Raw genomic sequence first — 21,558 nt, 5'->3', positions numbered from 1 at the left:
TGTGTGTGTGTGTTTGTTTGTTGTGTGTGTGTGTGTGTGTGTGTGTTTGTGTGTAATGAAACGAAGAAGCAGATGTAATGGAAGTTTTCCGCACAGGGAGTTCAACCTTCATTTAGCAATTAATGAGGGATCATGGCAATGACTTTAATTATTTTTTTTCTGACCACCCACTTTAAGAAACAAAATAATTATACGTGCGAGAGCGTGTATTAAGTGGAATACATAATACATAAGCATATTGATTATAATTATAGATTTGTTTATTTCTATAAGAAAATAATACTACGAAATTTTGTTTATAAATAAATACAATTTGTATTTTTACCAAAAAAAAAAAAAAACATTATCATATACTGATATATCGATAAACGAGAAATATATGTAATCAGCGGAAGCAATGCATCAATTGATAGGTAAAACTCATCAATTGAATTGTTTTCAATAATTACAGAAAAATACAGGACATATATAGGACATATCTATTTTGACGCTGTTAGTGTTTTTAGAATGATATATTGTTAATTCATTCTCATAATTTGTTTATTTCCTTATTTCCTTTCCTCACTGGGTTATTTTTCCCTGTTGGAGCCATTGGGCTTATAGCATCTTGCTTTTCAAACTAGGGTTGTAGCTTGGCTAGTAATAATAATAATAATAATAATAATAATAATAATAAAGAAAGAAAATCTCAGCTGAAGATTTAAAGACCGAAATTTCGCAAATTTGAAAGAAAATAACATATCTTGAAATGAAAAATCTTACACCAATTTCATATAGCAAAAATTAAATATTTTGCATTTTGTATACACTTTCAGCAATAGATATGTGATGGTACAACTAATATAAACGTTCGGAAAACTGATATTACTTAATTTGACACAAGATTTCAATAAATACTATCACTTCGAACCTACTTCAATTACATTACAGCATTCAGCATCTGTTCGGATGTTATTTTATAATCATATCGTTTGACAGCCATGTTCCACAGTTAGGCAAATCATTCCAAGAGTATATTTATATAACGTAAAAATTATTATGAATTGCTCTGCTGTTCAGATGATTCTGCTAAATGTCAGTCATAAATTAATGTAATGAAACTTATTATGCTGGCTAATTTAGACAGAAATTAATTAAGTGAAAGTTAGCAGAGTCATCAGTTGAGGTAAATGAGCTACCAAATTAACCAAGTAGATTCTATAATGGTTATAATTTTCAACTGCAAGAGATGCAATACTAAAAATTTTTATAGTTTCTTTACTTCCTATTAAAATCCCATAGCCAATATATTTGCTCCCAATTTACATAGAATTTGTTTCTTGACCAGAAATAATTAATTCAGTTGTTATAATAAAAATATTCATATCACTTTTGAACACTATTTTAAAGTCTTAAAATATATTGACTGCGAACGCTAGTTTACTAGTTAAACTTCAATTCATCTCAGACAAAAAAAAAAATAAAAAAAAATCTTTATTACCAAATTCAAAGAAAGCTATGAGAAGCTATTAAACTAAGTCTGAAAGTCTTGAGGTCCACGATTAGCAAGGCTAATACAACAGCATGGATGGAATCATACAAAAAACATAATGAATATTGGCATACAGGACAGCAAATATGTTGAGAGAATTTCATCATCATCATCATCATCTCCTACACCTCGGTTAGATTTTTCTTATAATAACAAGTTTAATGAGCTATCTAAGACGAAATGGCTCATTACATGAATTACCATAAGAGAATTTAGAATATTTAATAATCCCAAAATTATTGAAACACTTGCGTGGTGTTCTGTATAAAACCATATTTAAATGAGTATCGGGCTCATCCACACCCGGCCCTGAGAAATACGAAATATTTCTCTGTCTCGTATTTACATTCTCTTGTATCGATAACTTCTGTAAACCCTCAACCGTTTATCTTTCTCTGGATCTCTCTCTCTCTCTTTCACCAACTCTCAACACCCTTCAGATTTTTTCTACTAGTTATTGGACGATGTTAAATGTTTACTTAGGCAAAGGAAACTCGTTTTTATTTCGAATATCCACGAATATATTTCATTGAATTAATCAAGTTACGTTAGAAATTTTTTATTTTTACAATGAATATGAGTGTACGTGCTTCTAGTTATAAATAAACATATGTCATTTCTGCATATTTGAGAGAGAGAGAGAGAGAGAGAGAGAGAGAGAGAGAGAGAGAGAGAGAGAGAGAGAGAGAGAGAGATAGAGAGAGAGAGAGAGAGGGAGAGTTTAGCAAAAGGAATCGCATTAATCAAATGCTATGAAAAATAGCTATTCGAATTACGGTACAGACATCTAAAATAGCATTTAGAATAAACTAAATACTCCTCTAGAACACACTTTCTACCAAAACTAGTATTCCACAATCCTTCAAAGGTATTGAAACCTTTCACATTCGATAGAACAAATGTTTACTTCGACTGTCAACGGCTTGAATACTCGCCAAAGCGTTTCGTACCTTTTATTGGAATGTACATTGCAATTCTCAATTTGCTTCGAGTAGTATAGAAATACGTGTGAGAAGCGCTATCTGTCTAACTATCTGTTTATCCAATATATATATATATATATATATATATATATATATATATATATATATATATATATATATATATATATATATAATATATATGTTGCAAATGTAGACGTCTTTGAGTGGTTCTGCCCTGGGGCTCTGATCCCGAGGTCGATAAGAGAACCCAGACATTAAGGTATTGAAATATATGGCTTATTTGAATACACACACACACACACACACACACACACATATATATATATATATATATATATATATATATATATATATATATATATATATATATATATATATAAAGCGTTTCGTAATTGTTATTGGAACGTATATTGCATTTTCAATTAGCTTAGACTTTTATCAAAATAAGTGTGTGCATTTGTGCACAAGTGTGTGTTCTTAAGGATGAAAATTATTCCAACTGATTCATTTGCAAGATTATACTAATTTGCCCTTATGTTAAAGTAAGTGCATTTAAAAATATCTCCTTAGGACCATAGTAGCAGTGTCAATGAAAGCTCCACAGAGACGCCTTGAAAAAAAATCTTGCCTAACATAAAGGTTTAAAGGTCACTCATGAATGGCAGAGGCAAGGGACAGTGATATTGCCCTAGCAATCAGGACAATACCCTAGAGACTGACCATATATTATATGATCAGCGCCCAAGCCTCCTCTCCACCCAAGCGAGGACCAGGGAGGGCCAGGCAGTGGCTACTGAAGACTCAGCAGATAGACATATAGGCTCCCCCAAACCCACCAACCTTAGCTCACAAGGATGGTAAGGTTGCAAACACTAATGGCACTAACGAGTCTGAGCGGGACTCGAACCCCCGACTGGCAAACACCAGGCAGAGACGTTAGCAATCAGGCCACTTTCAAATAGTTACATTTTACATAACAGGGATTTTTCAAGAGACCTAACTAATATGATGTGCTTGTACAGTAAATTTGCCAGTTTTGATGTGGTTTCCGTCTTTCTTTACTAATGGGCCTGTCAAGAAAGCAGTGAAGATCAGGAAAAGCAAATTAGAGGAGGGTGTCTATGTCTAAAACTTGGAATGTTACAAATTGGGGAAATGGGCATTTTGTTATCAGAACAAAATTGGAGTAGCCCTGGGGTATAGTTTTATCTCCGATTAAAGATACATTGTTAAAAAAAAAAAAAAAAACCGTAATTTTAATCGGAAATTCTCCGTAAAAATATACTGTTCTCAGCAATATTTCCGTATTTATGTTTGGTTGACTATGTTTATGACGCCAGTTTCAGATCGTTTAGTGAGGAAACCAGATTAGTTTTTATTTATAATTCTATAGTTTTTTATAATCTTAAATTGTTTCCCATGTAGAGAATTGTTTTCAATTATGAAAAAGTAGTAGAGGAAAACAATGGCTTTGCATAATTTGGCAGTATACGGAGAGCGTGGTCTTGTAAACCAATACCACGACTTATAATACGTAGAAAAGAAGGCAGCATAAGATCAAAACCAAAAATAATAAACAAAGAAAACAGCCACAACTTTAACATTTAGTTATTGAGACGTAAACAAAGAAAACAACCACAACTTTAACATTTAGTTATTGAGACGTCAACAAAGAAAACAACCACAACTTTAACATTTAGTTATTGAGACGTAAACAAAGAAAACAACCACAACTTTAACATGTAGTTATTGAGACGTAAACAAAGAAAACAACCACAACTTTAACATTTAGTTATTGAGACGTAAAGCGCCGGGGGCGGAGCCTCCTTTTTCTAATACGTAGGCAGTTTAAGATCAAAACCAAAAATAATAAACAAAGAAAACAACCACAACTTTAACATTTAGTTATTGAGACGTAAACAAAGAAAACAACCACAACTTTAACATTTAGTTATTGAGACGTAAACAAAGAAAACAACCACAACTTTAACATTTAGTTATTGAGACGTAAACAAAGAAAACAACCACAACTTTAACATTTAGTTATTGAGACGTAAACAAAGAAAACAACCACAACTTTAACATTTAGTTATTGAGACGTAAACAAAGAAAACAACCACAACTTTAACATTTAGTTATTGAGACGTAAACAAAGAAAACAACCACAACTTTAACATTTAGTTATTGAGACGTAAACAAAGAAAACAACCACAACTTTAACATTTAGTTATTGAGACGTAAACAAAGAAAATAACCACAACTTTAACATTTAGTTATTGAGACGTAAAGCGCCGGGGGGGGGGATCCTCCTTTTTCTAATACTTAAGCAGTTTAAGATCAAAACCAAAATAATAAACAAAGAAAACAACCACAACTTTAACATTTAGTTATTGAGACGTAAACAAAGAAAACAACCACAACTTTAACATTTAGTTATTGAGACGTAAACAAAGAAAATAACCACAACTTTAACATTTAGTTATTGAGACGTAAAGCGCCGGGGGGGGGGATCCTCCTTTTTCTAATACTTAAGCAGTTTAAGATCAAAACCAAAATAATAAACAAAGAAAACAACCACAACTTTAACATTTAGTTATTGAGACGTAAACAAAGAAAACAACCACAACTTTAACATTTAGTTATTGAGACGTAAACAAAGAAAACAACCACAACTTTAACATTTAGTTATTGAGACGTAAACAAAGAAAACAACCACAACTTTAACATTTAGTTATTGAGACGTAAAGCGCCGGGGGCGGAGTCTTCTTTTTCTAATACGAAAGCAGTTTAAGATCAAAACCAAAATAATAAACAAAGAAAACAACCACAACTTTAACATTTAGTTATTAAGACGTAAAGCGCCGGGGGCGAAGCCTTCTTTTTTCTTCTGGCGCTGCTGTTCCGGTTAAGTGGACTAATGGTTCCTTAGAAATGAGATTATTTGCTCGAGTTGTCCAAACACGCCTGGTCCCATTCATTTTATGGATCTGGCCTTTTTGCTGGTGCTGACTAGGTATCTATAAAAGTCTCTCTCTCTCTCTCTCTCTCTCTCTCTCTCTCTCTCTCTCTCTCTCTCTCTCTGTCAGGCAGACAGGCAGAGGCAGTGGAGCTCCCACCCTTCAGTTGTGGCGACCTCAGGCCAATCAATTAACTGCTCTAAGGAATATTGATCCTGCGTTTATTCTTGTCTGGTCCCTGTAATACCCCCAGGCCGGTTCTGGACACTGAAATCAATGATTTTAAAGGTGTACCTTTTATTACTAAAAGTAAATATTATCGTCACAATTTATTTTCTAAATGTATCGCAATCACTTAAATAGCAATACAAAATCACAATGATGAATAAGTAAAAGGATTTTAAAAGTGAATAGCTTTAGACTTTCAAAACACGATCTTACATGCCCTGGTGGATTTTGTTCTCCAATGTAATTGTTGTTCTTGCATCTTAAACTATGAACGGAAGATGAGAAGTGATATATTTTTGCTATCTAAGTACATTAAGAGGTCTCTGTATGCTCTTCACTCAGCTATAACACTGAGACAAATGCAATAACCCTCTTTATATTACATAGACTTTTAATTTTTTAACTATAAGTGATTTGGAAATCCCGTCTGAAGGCTTAATAGCGAAAGCAGGGATACTTGATAAACCGTCAGACATAGACATAGACATAGAGCCTGGGTAAAAACATTATTATTTACCTTTCTTAATAATCCTCATTATTATTCTATTCAGTGCCATTGTTGTTGCAATTCTTATCAATTGTAAAGTTAATGTTGCTAATGATGCTCGTGTTGCTGATTAAAATGAAGGATGATTTAGAAACTTGCTTTTCAAAATAACCCTTCCAGCATAAAACTGCATATTCCTCTATTTCATTTTTGGGGATTTCAACTTATCACATTTTAATACGGATACCGCTCGAAAACGAGGGAACAGCTGGAATAAAAAAATAAAAAAATACTAAACTAATTGACACAGTTTTATTTTTTTATTTATTTTTTTTTTCCCCAAAAAGGAGCATTCATTTTCCAAGAAGCTCTGGTTTCTGAAATTCGATATTTTCCTTTAGGATTACAACGCTATCATTACTAATCTTAGCCAATGTACTCAGCATCTTATTTCTATAATAATTTTAACGCTACTTTATCTTTACTATTTTTCCTATCTAAATTTTTTCGAGGCATTGAAACGGAAAACTCATCTTTCATTTCCAAATGAAAATCAAAGATATCTTTCTCTAAAACCTCTCGGTAATGCTGGGCGTTCCAGTGAATATTTCATACGAATTAAAGTATAGATATACTGATTTACAAATGGAAATTACCCAGAAGTTAAGTAAAAGCTGAAGAGAGACTTTTAATTACACAGGTATGCAACTCCATATCCATACGCCAGCGCTGAACAAACTTATCATTCCTTTCATTACATTTCCTATAATAACGTTGAAGCTTTAAAAGACTTACATATTTAATTCATGAAAAACTAATTGTGATCCACAAAAGGCCACGGTTACAGTTCCGAGAAATCATTACACCCATTCACGTATCGCACTAAGAAATTCTAATTTTGATGAAAAGGTAAAAAAAGAAAAAAAAATTCATGTAAGTTCTCGCCTAATGAAGACGTTTACACATTAACTGAAAGATAAACATACCTAAAGCATTTCTGAATATATGGATTTTAAACTTAACATATATATATATATATATATATATATATATATATATATATATATATATATATATATATATATATAGCCTACATCCATTTGGGTATAAGATATTTCAAAGGTTAAATGGATTTGGTATCAACGGCCTATATGTGCCTTAATGCTTAAGACCATATAAAATAACTCGCTTAGTAATAAAAAAAAAAAAAAATAAAAAAAAAATAAAAAACGTATAAAATTACCAAATGCTACAAAGCAAAAAAGCACAGCTATAAAGATAAAGATGTAAGATTCCAATATAGAACCTGAATTCGACTAGTATAAGTATAGAAGAGTCGAAATCAACTCCTATCTCCTTAGATAGCTTAGTGGATATTATTATTATTATTATTATTACTAGCCAAGCTACAACCCTAGTTGGAAAAGCAAGATGCTATAATCCCAAGGACTCCAACAGGGAAAAATAGCCCAGTGAGGAAAGGAAATAAGGAAATAAATAAATGATGAGAATAAATTAACAATATATCATTCTAAAAACAGTAACAGCATCAAAACAGATATGTCCTATATAAACTATTAACAACGTCAAAAACAGATATGTCATATATAAACTATAATAGCGTACGTAACTGTTCTTTACCCTTGAGAGCGTTGGGCTGAATGCCGGTCCGAGTAGGAGCGATTATATATAATGATTCCCCTCAATTATAACTTAAACTAGATTTTCTCGTGGAAGATGAATATCAAGGAAAGTGGACAACTAATGAGATGATGTTGATGATTAGATGAATGCATCTGTTAATGTCAATACCAATATTATTATTATTATTATTATTATTATTATTATTATTATTATTATTATTATTATTCTTATCAATATTTGCTAAGCTACAACCCTAGTTGGAAAAGCAGGATGCTATAAGCCCAGAGGTTCCAATAGGGAAAATAGCTCAGTGAGGAAAGGAAATGAAGAAAAATAAAATATTTTAAAAAGAGCAAAAACATTAAAATAAATACCTCCTATATAAACTATAAAAACTTTAACAAAACAAGAGGAAGAGAATAAGATAGAACAGTGTGCCCAAGTGCACCCTCAAGCAAGAGAACTCTAATCCAAGACAGTGGAAGACAGTGTATATATTATTTCCCTTTCTGGGGGAGGATACCTTAACGTGTTGAAAGGGTTTGTGTATTGCCATGACCAGTAAAGCTATACTAGTCAGGGCAACCCATAATAGGTTGGTTTGCTGTGAGCGATCGGACGAAAATTTCCCACCATCACCAGTCAGCAGTGGCAAGCATGGTGATGAAAATGGCCAAACCTCAGACATTAACAAGGACATATCAGAGGCCTTTGTCCTGCAATGGACTAGAAACAGTTACATTTGATGTTGTTTTTATGTATACATTCAGACTGAATGTGTATAATTGTGTATAAACATAAAATTCAACATTAAGCTTTTTCCCATAGCTCGGGGCTGGCTCAAAAAAAAAAAAAAAAAAAAAAAAAAAAAAAAAAAAAAAAAAAAACACCACCACTAGTAATAAAAGTACATCGAAAACACAAAGTGGTTCCACGATTAAATATCCTTTTCCCTTTAATAGGATAACTTTAATTTCCCAGAAAACGGTATAGCAAATATTTAGATTTCAGGCAAGTTTCGAGGAAGCGTTCATATAGTCTCAGCGTCTTGGCATGTTAGCAATTCCCTTTTTTCCGTAACGAAAAAAGGGGAAAAATTGACAAAAGATAAACTTTATAATTAACCAATTGACTCACAATGTCGTTTCGTCTTTCTCATTATGACTATTTCTCTTCTAGAATAGTTCCCTTAAGTTTGTTACAAGCTTCAAATAACAGCTATTTCTTTTCATTACTAGTGTACGCGACCCGTCAAAAATGACGGCTAAATATTTAAATAGATATGAGCACACACGTACACACATCTCACCAGGGTATTACTACTTCCTCTCCCCTCTACCCAAGGGATAGGAAGAGCTGAGAGTGACGGGAAGTATATATGTGTATATATGAATAAATAAATATATATAAATATAAATATTTACAAAATATATACATATATATGTAGTATATACATACATATATATAATATAGATACATACATAAATATACATACACACACACACATATATATATATATATATATATATTGTATATATATGTGTATGAATACATAGACACACATACATACATATATATATGTAATATATATATATATATATATATATATATATATATATATATATACATATATAGATAGACACTTACTCTTTATTATATAGAAAAGATCCTTCATTTTTCTTAATCTTCCTCCAAGAGGATGAACAAAATCTCCTCTTTTATTTGGGGTTTGGCATGATTAGAGTATGAACCCTCTTTTTGGCTCAACACGAAAAGGGCAACCCCCTTCGTGGTAAACCAATAATCCTTTATGGACGATTCTAAACTCGGGTTAATTCTCTATAAAAATCCAAAAAAAACTATTGATTTACCCATGCGAAGGATTTGGTTGTCAATAAACATTAAATATATCTCGGCAATGATGAAGAAAAGTCCAAATAAGAGAAAACATCACAAGAAGGAAGAGAGAAAGATGTAACAACAATACGGATAAAAATTTATATTACAATAATTCCACTATGGAAAAAACCACTATTATTATAATACCTTAGTCTGGACTATGCAGATTTTAAAACATTTGAAGATTAAGCAAAGGAAAACAATATCACAACTGTTTCTTAAAATTTCAAGACAATGTACTAAACCAAATTTACGACATTTAGATATTCATTAATACATTGATATTTTGTGATACAAATGAGATAAGATAAACTACAATTTTCAGTCTGTAATTAGCCAAATTCAACGTTTTTCTAAACGAATTGTAGCTGTCACGGATAATGCACACATGAACTACAGCACATACAAAACTTGATATCTTAATTTATCCTTCCTTTCATTTGGCTGAAACTAATCTAAAGTAAAGCAATAAGTCACGTTCAATTACCGCACAGGTCAGCTACCACTATCAACACTTTTTACATATTTTTGAAAATATAATCAAAATTAGTGATCTTTATAATCATTAAGATATATAACCCATCGTTGCAATATGTCTTTCAGTAAGTATATCACACGTTCAAAGATAAATAAAAATCAAATATTTATAATTTCCAACCCGGTCTCCATTGTAAACACTAATTTATAATCTATTCAGTATTTCACGCCTAAAACAATCTTACAATCAAAAATTAACATTTCTACAAATTACAAAACATGAATTTCACACTTCAATCATCCACGTCACACTAAACATCGCTTTAGAAAAGAAACATGCGTTAAATATCTATCAACATAATAACACAAGTAAATGTTTGTCCCGTCATCTTGTGGGTAATACAACGTTGCAATTTTTCTCGATATAAAAATCCCTCATACTGCCAATAGCGTTGCAATGTATCTGACATATGTGAAATATTCGCCTCGAAATTTTTCCAGTCTGTTAAATTCTAAGCGTATCAATTTCTGGAATCTTTCCCGTAGCCGTAGTAGCGAAAGATAAAATATACGGCAGATTACCTAATAATTTCTATAATTTGAAAGCTGTCTTCGAAATGTTTTAAACTGAAATTGACAAAAAAAAAAAAAAAAAAAAAAAAAAAAAAAAAAAAAAAAAAAAAACTTACATGGAAGAATCAGCTGAGAAATGAATGTTGGAGCAGATTCTCTATTCCTTACCTGGAAATAAAACAAAATTAAATCAAAATAAATATATATGACTTTTAGGATTCCAATAAAGTTCATAATCATTAAAATATAATAATAATAATAATAATAATAATAATAATAATAATAATAATAATAATAATAATAATAATAATAATAATAATGAAAACATTAAAACTCTAATAAACGTAATTATCATATAAAAGAATTACTTCAGCTCATGGTAAAAAACGACTTTTAAAATAGCATTTCACCTTTTACATTGGGTAGTAAAATTAAATTCAGTCAAAAATACCTTAAGGTCAATTAAATCAGGACAAACATAAGAATATTCGGTCAAAAAAACCTTAATTCAGATCACTTAAGCAATAAAAACATAAGGATATTCAGTTAAACGTACCTTACTTAAGGTCATTTAAATCATAAAAACATTTAAGATATTTTGTCAAAAATACCTTACTTATGGTCACCTAAATCCTAAAAACATAAGGATATTCAGTTAAACATACCTTACTCAAGGTCATTTAAATCATAAAAACATTTAAGATATTCGGACAAAAATATCTTACTTCAGATCACTTAAATAATAAAAACATAAGGATATTCAGTTAAACATACCTTACTTAAGGTCATATAAGTCATAAAAACATTCAAGATATTCTGTCAAAAATACCTTACTTCTGGTCTCTTAAATCATAAAAACATAAGGATATTCAGATAAACATACCTTACTTAAGGTAATATAAGTCATAAAAACATTTAAGATATTCGGACAAAAATATCTTACTTCAGATCACTTAAATAATGAAAACATAAGGATATTCAGTTAAACACACCTTACTTAAGGTCATGTACGTCATAAAACCATATAGGATATTTGGTAAAAAATACCTTACTTCAGATCACTTAACCCTTTCACTGCCAGTGGTGAATTCAACGAAACTTCTGCTGAAGCAAAATCTTCCATGACCACACAGACTCTGGATTGTTGATATTCATTAAAAAGCCCTCAACAAACCCTTTCCATTGAATACCCATTTTCTAGTTTGGATGGATTTAAAGGTTTCCCTTTCAAATTTTGACTAAGTCACCAATAGCAGTGGAAGGGTTAGATAATTAAATCATTAGGAGATATTTCCTGTGAACACGGTTTAGCAGCTCTATAAAAGGCTGGCTAAAAGAATCCGCATAGCACATCAGGAACACTAACTTCAGAATTTCCTATTTCAACCTCAGTAAAGCCTAGAAAAAGGGCACAAGAGAGAATATTCAAACACTGTTCCTGCACTTTCATATAAGAAAGATCTACATGGTCCAATTATTAAAAATAGCATCGCTGCACAAAAATATACCACTATATCTCTTAGGAAAATATACAAGTTACAGGGCCTTGTAGATGGCGTGTTAAATATTCACACTGAAGCCAAATCTCCATCTTCACTTTTCTGTTATATTCAGTGGTCAAAGGTTGGGTCAGAGTTCCCCTCAATAAAAAGATCACAAAGGGAAAAGTGAGGTATTAAAACTAACAGAGAGAGAGAGAGAGAGAGAGAGAGAGAGAGAGAGAGAGAGAGAGAGAGAGAGAGAGAGATTATTCCTAAATATAAATACAAAACGTACCATAGACGTTAAGATATTTCATTAATTAAATCAAACATATATGTTTTAACCAAAATACCTTTAAATCAAAACTCAATAAATAAAATTAAAAGTTAGCACCAGCCAATCATAGTATGCTTTAACGCATACTACTAAAGAATATTAAATATGCAAAATTTATTCCATTATCACACAAAACTAAAAATAAGGAATGTTTTATAATATTCCTTCAATGTGTACTAGCAAATACGAGAGAGAGAGAGAGAGAGAGAGAGAGAGAGAGAGAGAGAGAGAGAGAGAGAGAGAGAGAGAGAGAGAGAGAGAGAGAGAGAGAGTACTAATGTAGTTGGGGCAATAATAACAATTATGGTTTACATCGTTATTATCATTACGAATGTTTCAAGTAAATATAGCTTTTCTGGCGAGGATAAAAGTTCCGTAAGGAAAGTTTCTTTCGGAAAAAAAAAGAGAAGAAGAAGAAGAAGAAGAAGAAAAAGAAGAAGAAGAAGAAGAAGAAGAAGACAAAGAAGAAGAAGAAGAAGAAGAAGAAGAAGAAGAAGAAGAAGAAGAAGAAGAAGATTTATCTTAAAAAAAAAAATAACGTCTGACCCACATTTAGATTTAACCATCAAAATAATTCAATTCCTAGTCGGTTACACAATAGTGTCAGCAATATCCGTATAAATCATAATTACTTTGTGATTATGAAATTTATATGCTAGAAAACAATGTTAGCAGGATGCAATGACCTCGCCCAGGTATCTTAGCTCCAGAGAGAGCAAATGAATCTTAATGGGGTATATTTGAATTTCTCGAGATGAGTTTATTTTGGGGAGAAATATGTCAATGCTTATAGGTTAAAGGCCAAGGTGGCACATTTTCCTATTGAATGCTTTATAACAGCGATATCCTTTTTTGTGTTGGTGCATTTCTTGATTCTGAACTTTGGAGCAGAATGATGCTTGCCAACTAGATATCATCAACATCTTCTCCTACGCCTATTAATGCAAAGGGCCTCGGTTAGATTTCGCCAGTCGTCTCTTTCTTGAGCTTTTAATTCAATACTTCTCCATTCATCATCTAGTTCACGCTTCATAGTCCTCAGCCATGTAGACCTGTGTATTCCAGCTCTTCTAGTGCCTTGTGGACCCCAGTTGAAAGTTTGGTGAACTAATCTCTCTTGGGGGAGTACGAAGAGCGTGCCCAAACCCTCTCCATCTACCCCTCACCATGATCTCATCCACATATGGCACTCGAGTAATATCTCTTATAGTCTCATTTCTAATCCTATCCTGCCATTTAACTCCCAATATTTTTCTGAGAGCTTTGTTCTCAGATCTACAAAATCTGTTGGATATTGCTTCATTGTCATACCAGGACTCGTGTCGTCCATACACTAAGACCATTCTCACTAAACTGATATATACTTCGAGATATCTTTTTTTTGTATATATGAATTACAATCTAATTTTTAAATACACACGCTTACCGGTTGGACCATTAAAGGTCGTGAGGCCTGAGGAAATACATTTGGATCGATACTTTGTAGCCGGATAAATAGTGTTACGCCATTTTTGTAACACATAAAAACAAATATAGAGACACATACACCCTCACACAGACACACACACATTATATACAGTATGTACGATTATGACACGCGATATCAAACGAAAATAAATCTAGCAGGAACCATAGAAAACAATTACTAACAGCTTTCCTGTTTTTTTTCCTACAAATATTTCTAGATATAATGGTTATAATACAAACACACAATAACAGATATATACATTTATATATATATATATATATATATATATATATATATATATATATATATATATATATATATACACATACACACACACACATATTACAAGCTACGTTATAACTCTACTTGGAATAGCAGGATACTACTAGCCCAAAAACTCCAACAGGGAAAAATAGCCCAATGAGGAAAGAAAACGAGGAAATAAACTACAAAAGAAAAATAAACAATAAAAAAAAATTCAAGAACAGTAATTTTAACTCATATCCTTCACACATAGACTATAAAAAACTATATATATATATATATATATATATATATATATATATAGTTATATATATATATATATATATATATATATATATATATATATAATATATATATATATATATATATATATATATATATATATATATATATATATATATATATATATACGGGTGTGTGTAGACATTAATTCATGCACAAGGACACCACACACTTATATCAATATGGTTCAACATAAAACTAATAATTCCTAAGTTTATCAAGAGAACACTATCTAGTTTCCAGTCAATTAGTCGACAAAGAACTCAACGGAGATAATATATATCATCAAGTGGCCATTATTCTTTACCTATTCTATACCATTTCCATTAGAGCAAGATCTGTATCAGTTTAGTTTCGTTTATGGTCTCCTTATCTGGTCTCCTCAGCACGGAAAGCTTCGGCGCATTGCAGGATCCTGTCTTGTATTGATATCTTTAAAAAAGTATTAATAAAAGACGTTCATTATGTTACGCTGTTAATCTTGATTTAATATATATACATATATATATATATATATATATATATATATATATATATATATATATATATATGCATATAAATACACACACACACACACACATATATATATATATATATATATATATATATATATATATATATATATATATATATATATACAGGAATATACACACACACACATATATATATATATGTATATATATATATATATAAATACACACAAACACACACATATATATATATATATATATATATATATATATATATATATATATATATATATATATATATATGACAAGAATGTTGGTTTTTAATTCTCAAGGTTTTGTTAAATTCTTGTACCCAAGCATCTATCGCATAAAGGACAATAACAGCATAAAAAGGGGGCGAGTTTATACGAAAAACCAAATGTTTCTGTAATAGAAACTGCCAAAATCAGAACAAAATAATCGACACGAAGCAATAAAAACTCTCGACAAAATTTTCAGAGATAGCCATACTAAATTAAATAAGCATTAAAATATGCAAGCATATATAAGGAAAATTGGAAATTGGATTCGGTTTTTTCCTGCCTTTTGATTTCCAGAGCAGACTTGTTTGCAGACTCATATTCGCTGGCCGATCAATATGATGCTCCTTCGGAAATGGCCATCGGTCAGTTTCGGCTCAGGTGAATTAAAGAGACTTTCGAACTCGTTGAAATTCGCAAGACTTCCTTTAAAGTAGTAATCTACTTTTTCAATACTTATATCGGTAAGATTTTTTTAACCTTTTTTTTATACAAAATATGACTATTATAAAGACTGACGCTCAATCTTATACAAAACATGATTACAGACATTCTGACGCTCAATCTTATACAATATCTTATTATTATTATTATAATTTCTGACTCTCAATCTTATGCAAAATATGATTATTATAAGGTCTGACACTCAATCTTAAGCATAACTAGAGAGATATATTTGTAATCTTATACAAAATATGATTATTATAAGGTCTGACGCTCAATCTTGTGCAGAACTAGAGATATATATTCACAACTTTATACAAAATATTATTATCATAAGGTCTTAAGCTCAATCTTGAGCATAACTAGAGAGATATATTTGAAATCTTATACAAAATATTATTATCATAAGGTCTGACGCTCAATCTTGAGCATAACTAGAGAGATATATTTGCAATCTTATACAAAATATTATTATTATAAGGTCTGACGCTCAATGTTGTGCATAGAGATATATATTCCCAATCTTATACAAAATATTATTATTATAAGGTCTGTCGCTCAATCTTGTGCATAACTAGAGAGATATATTTGAAATCTTATACAAAATATTATTATCATAAGGTCTGACGCTCAATCTTGAGCATAACTAGAGAGATATATTTGAAATCTTATACAAAATATTATTATTATAAGGTCTGACGCTCAATCTTGTGCATAGAGATATATATTCCCAATCTTATACAAAATATTATTATTATAAGGTCTGACGCTCAATCTTGAGCATAACTAGAGAGATATATTTGAAATCTTATACAAAATATTATTATCATAAGATCTGACGCTCAATCTTGAGCATAACTAGAGAGATATATTTGAAATCTTATACAAAATATTATTATCATAAGATCTGACGCTCAATCTTGAGCATAACTAGAGAGATATATTTGAAATCTTATACAAAATATTATTATCATAAGGTCTGACGCTCAATCTTGAGCATAACTAGAGAGATATATTTGAAATCTTATACAAAATATTATTATCATAAGGTCTGACGCTCAATCTTGAGCATAACTAGAGAGATATATTTGCAATCTTATACAAAATATTATTATTATAAGGTCTGACGCTCAATCTTGAGCATAACTAGAGAGATATATTTGAAATCTTATACAAAATATTATTATCATAAGATCTGACGCTCAATCTTGAGCATAACTAGAGAGATATATTTGAAATCTTATACAAAATATTATTATCATAAGGTCTGACGCTCAATCTTGAGCATAACTAGAGAGATATATTTGAAATCTTATACAAAATATTATTATCATAAGGTCTGACGCTCAATCTTGAGCATAACTAGAGAGATATATTTGCAATCTTATACAAAATATTATTATTATAAGGTCTGACGCTCAATCTTGTGCATAGAGATATATATTCCCAATCTTATACAAAATATTATTATTATAAGGTCTGTCGCTCAATCTTGTGCATAACTAGAGAGATATATTTGAAATCCTATATAAAATATTATTATCATAAGGTCTGACGCTCAATCTTGAGCATAACTAGAGAGATATATTTGTAATCTTATACAAAATATGATTATTATAAGGTCTGACGCTCAATCTTGTGCAGAACTAGAGATATATATTCACAACTTTATACAAAATATTATTATCATAAGGTCTTAAGCTCAATCTTGAGCATAACTAGAGAGATATATTTGAAATCTTATACAAAATATTATTATCATAAGGTCTGACGCTCAATCTTGAGCATAACTAGAGAGATATATTTGCAATCTTATACAAAATATTATTATTATAAGGTCTGACGCTCAATCTTGTGCATAGAGATATATATTCCCAATCTTATACAAAATATTATTATTATAAGGTCTGTCGCTCAATCTTGTGCATAACTAGAGAGATATATTTGAAATCCTATACAAAATATTATTATCATAAGGTCTGACGCTCAATCTTGAGCATAACTAGAGAGATATATTTGAAATCTTATACAAAATATTATTATTATAAGGTCTGACGCTCAATCTTGTGCATAGAGATATATATTCCCAATCTTATACAAAATATTATTATCATAAGGTCTGACGCTCAATCTTGAGCATAACTAGAGAGATATATTTGAAATCTTATACAAAATATTATTATCATAAGATCTGACGCTCAATCTTGAGCATAACTAGAGAGATATATTTGAAATCTTATACAAAATATTATTATCATAAGATCTGACGCTCAATCTTGAGCATAACTAGAGAGATATATTTGAAATCTTATACAAAATATTATTATCATAAGGTCTGACGCTCAATCTTGAGCATAACTAGAGAGATATATTTGAAATCTTATACAAAATATTATTATCATAAGGTCTGACGCTCAATCTTGAGCATAACTAGAGAGATATATTTGAAATCTTATACAAAATATTATTATCATAAGGTCTGACGCTCAATCTTGAGCATAACTAGAGAGATATATTTGAAATCTTATACAAAATATTATTATCATAAGGTCTGACGCTCAATCTTGAGCATAACTAGAGAGATATATTTGCAATCTTATACAAAATATTATTAATATAAGGTCTGACGCTCAATCTTGAGCATAACTAGAGAGAGAGAGATATTCACAATAATTCGTAAAAAACAAATTATTTTCTTAAATCAGATGAAAATAAGATCACCATTTTGAAAAGGTATGTGGAAGATCTTTCTGCATAAGGGCTTCATCCACAATTTAGTAATTGAAGTATGTAAGTGACCATGCACGTTTTGTTGATTTATCTCTCTGAAGCCATCCCTTGTCAGGAGAAAGAGCCTCTGGTGAGATGCACACATGGGTATCTATCTATCGACCTATCTACGTATATATCTATCAATCTATATATGCATGATTATATATATACATATATATATATATATATATATATATATATATATATATATATATATATATATATACACACACATATATATATACATATATATATATATATATATATATATATATATATATATATATACACATATATATACATATATATATATATTATATATATATATATATATATATATATATATATATATATATATATATATACATGTGGGAATAAACATTAATACATTTATGAACTGTATATATAAAAATTTTGGTTGAAATATTCTTACATAAGTTTGTTAAAACTTGTGTCGATAAAATGAGAAAATATATTTTCATAATAGCTAAAATTGTAGTATGTTGCTTTGAAAATAAATATACAGTCAATTATAAACTGTGTTTTTGCAATGTTCAAAAAATATTTCAAATTACAAAAACTATTTTTGTATTTCAAGATAAAATTAATTACACAACCCCTGACACTGTAAGTAACTTTTTTTCATATTGTCAAAAAAAAATTTGGGCTTTTGCGTTATTTTCATATGCAAGATCATGCGAATTATGTTGTGAAATATTAACATCTGACTGACGTCCACCATTATTGTCATGTTGTGTGGCCTGATTGGTAACGTCTCTGCCTGGTACTTGCCACTCGAGGGTTCGAGTCTCGCTCAGACTCGTTAGTGCCATTAGTGGCTGCAACCTTACCATCCTTGTGAGCTAAGATTGGGAGGTTTGGGGGTGCCTATAGGTCTATCTGTTGAGTCATCAGCAGCCATTGCCTGACCTCCCTAGTCTTAGCTTGGGTGGAAAGGGGGCTTGGGCGCTGATCATATGATATACGGTCAGTCTCTAGGGCATTGTCCTGCTTGATAGGGCAATATCACTGACCCTTGCCTCTGCCATTCATGAGCGGCCTTTAAATCTTTAAGAGCTTCTCATCACCACCATCATCATCATCATCATCATCATCATCATCATCATCACCTCCAACGCCTTGACGCAAAGAGCTTCTCATGGTGCATAAATCAGTTACAAATTTTTAATAAGATTACATGACGTCAAAACTAGATGATCAGTTCCTGATATCAAGAATCGACAGAAACTTAAACCTATTAAAAGGGAAAATTGGGTCTAAGAGATGTAACTCTTGATAAAGGATGGAAGTAAAGTAAATATGTTTATGCTAACTTTTTTTTTATAGATAAAAATGTAATTACTTAGACGTGTCATAACTAGTACATACGAGAGAGAGAGAGAGAGAGAGAGAGAGAGAGAGAGAGAGAGAGAGAGAGAGAGAGAGAGAGAGATTTCGTGAAGTATTTTGATACAGATACTACTCGTGATATACATAAAATGAGTAGTATCTTCATCCCAGGGTAATAAGTGGATATCACATACACACACACACACATAAAAAAAAACCTAATGGCTATTCTATGCCATCAACATTACTCATATTTTAGAATCTGTGGCAATCACACTTCTATTACGAACAATAACGTACAGCAATAAAAACCAATTTCAATATTCTTTTATTCTTTATTCATAATAAGTGATATAGGCGACACTGACCTTCAATGTCAATACGACAGAACACTTCAAATCAATCAATCAATCATCGCTGATAAACATAATAGGATTCATGTAGTACTTGAGGTTTTAATTATGATTTTTTTTCTTTTATTATTAAATACACATTTACATGCTTACAATTTATAACTTATATACATCATCGTATATTTACATTGTTATTTTTTTAAACTAATACTTTATTTACAATTGCAATTTATACTATTTATCTAAATATGATTTTAAATAAAAAATATATAAACCATTGAATACTTCTAACAGAAGTCTTAAATCCTTTTTTATTTACATTAAACGTATTTATTATTTTACTTTTAATATATTTATGTAATTTAATATTGTGGAAGTGTCATTTCAAAATCAAAGAATAGGATGTTTTATGAAATGAAGTTCAAGATGTTTAAACGAAATATATGGACTTGTGAACACTTTTTAAATAGAAGTTTTAAATCCTATTTTATTTACATTAAACTTATTCATCCTTCTATTTTCAATATACCTAATTAATCTAATATTGTGGAAGTGCCATATCTAAATTAAATAATAAGGTGTTTTATGAAATGAAGTTCAAGATTTTTTAAACAAATCACGTAGTTCATTTCAGCGAGCACCAGAAGACTTATCTTAGGCGCCAAGGAAGTTATCACGTCATGGCGTTAGAATATATATATATATTCGGCAACTTTAACACCTAAGACCCCTAAACATTACACATGAGGCGATAAAACCCATTATCAATACAGCAATCAAGGCGACAGGAACTAATGGAAAATGGTGTGAGAAGAAAGTTAGTTCCTCTCGCTCATTTTCACAAAAAGCAATAAATGTAATCATTATTGCAAGAACTCGGGAAAAGTTAAAAGTTTTCAGAGCGCTAATCATATGCAGGAACTTATTGCAAATTGGAACTACATATATGAGAAAATCTTATTGGAAATATTAATGGGGTAAATATTTACACGTTTTCCTTCCTTTGATGGCAATCAGGCAGAGCACAGGGACGAATGAGAAATAGAAAGTTTGCAGTAATTAATATCATCAAAAGCGTGAATTGTATAAGAAATATTGTGGGGGAGAAACACGGATCTTTTTTTATTTATATTCCAGTATTAAAGCTTTTACCTTCTTTTTACGTCAACACCATCACTCGCTGTCAAGTACAGGAAGTTACCCGACTTCAGAAGTCTTAGCCATTAAACGTCCAAAGCATAAAATGGTTTTTCTCTTTAAGAAGCTCGCAATTTTTATTTCTGACACTATTTTCCTTG

This window comes from Palaemon carinicauda, chromosome 18, assembly GCF_036898095.1.
Source record: "Palaemon carinicauda isolate YSFRI2023 chromosome 18, ASM3689809v2, whole genome shotgun sequence".
Lineage (NCBI taxonomy): Eukaryota > Metazoa > Arthropoda > Malacostraca > Decapoda > Palaemonidae > Palaemon > Palaemon carinicauda.
The sequence above is the reverse complement of the archived record's forward strand: the minus strand, read 5'-3'. Positions refer to the sequence as shown.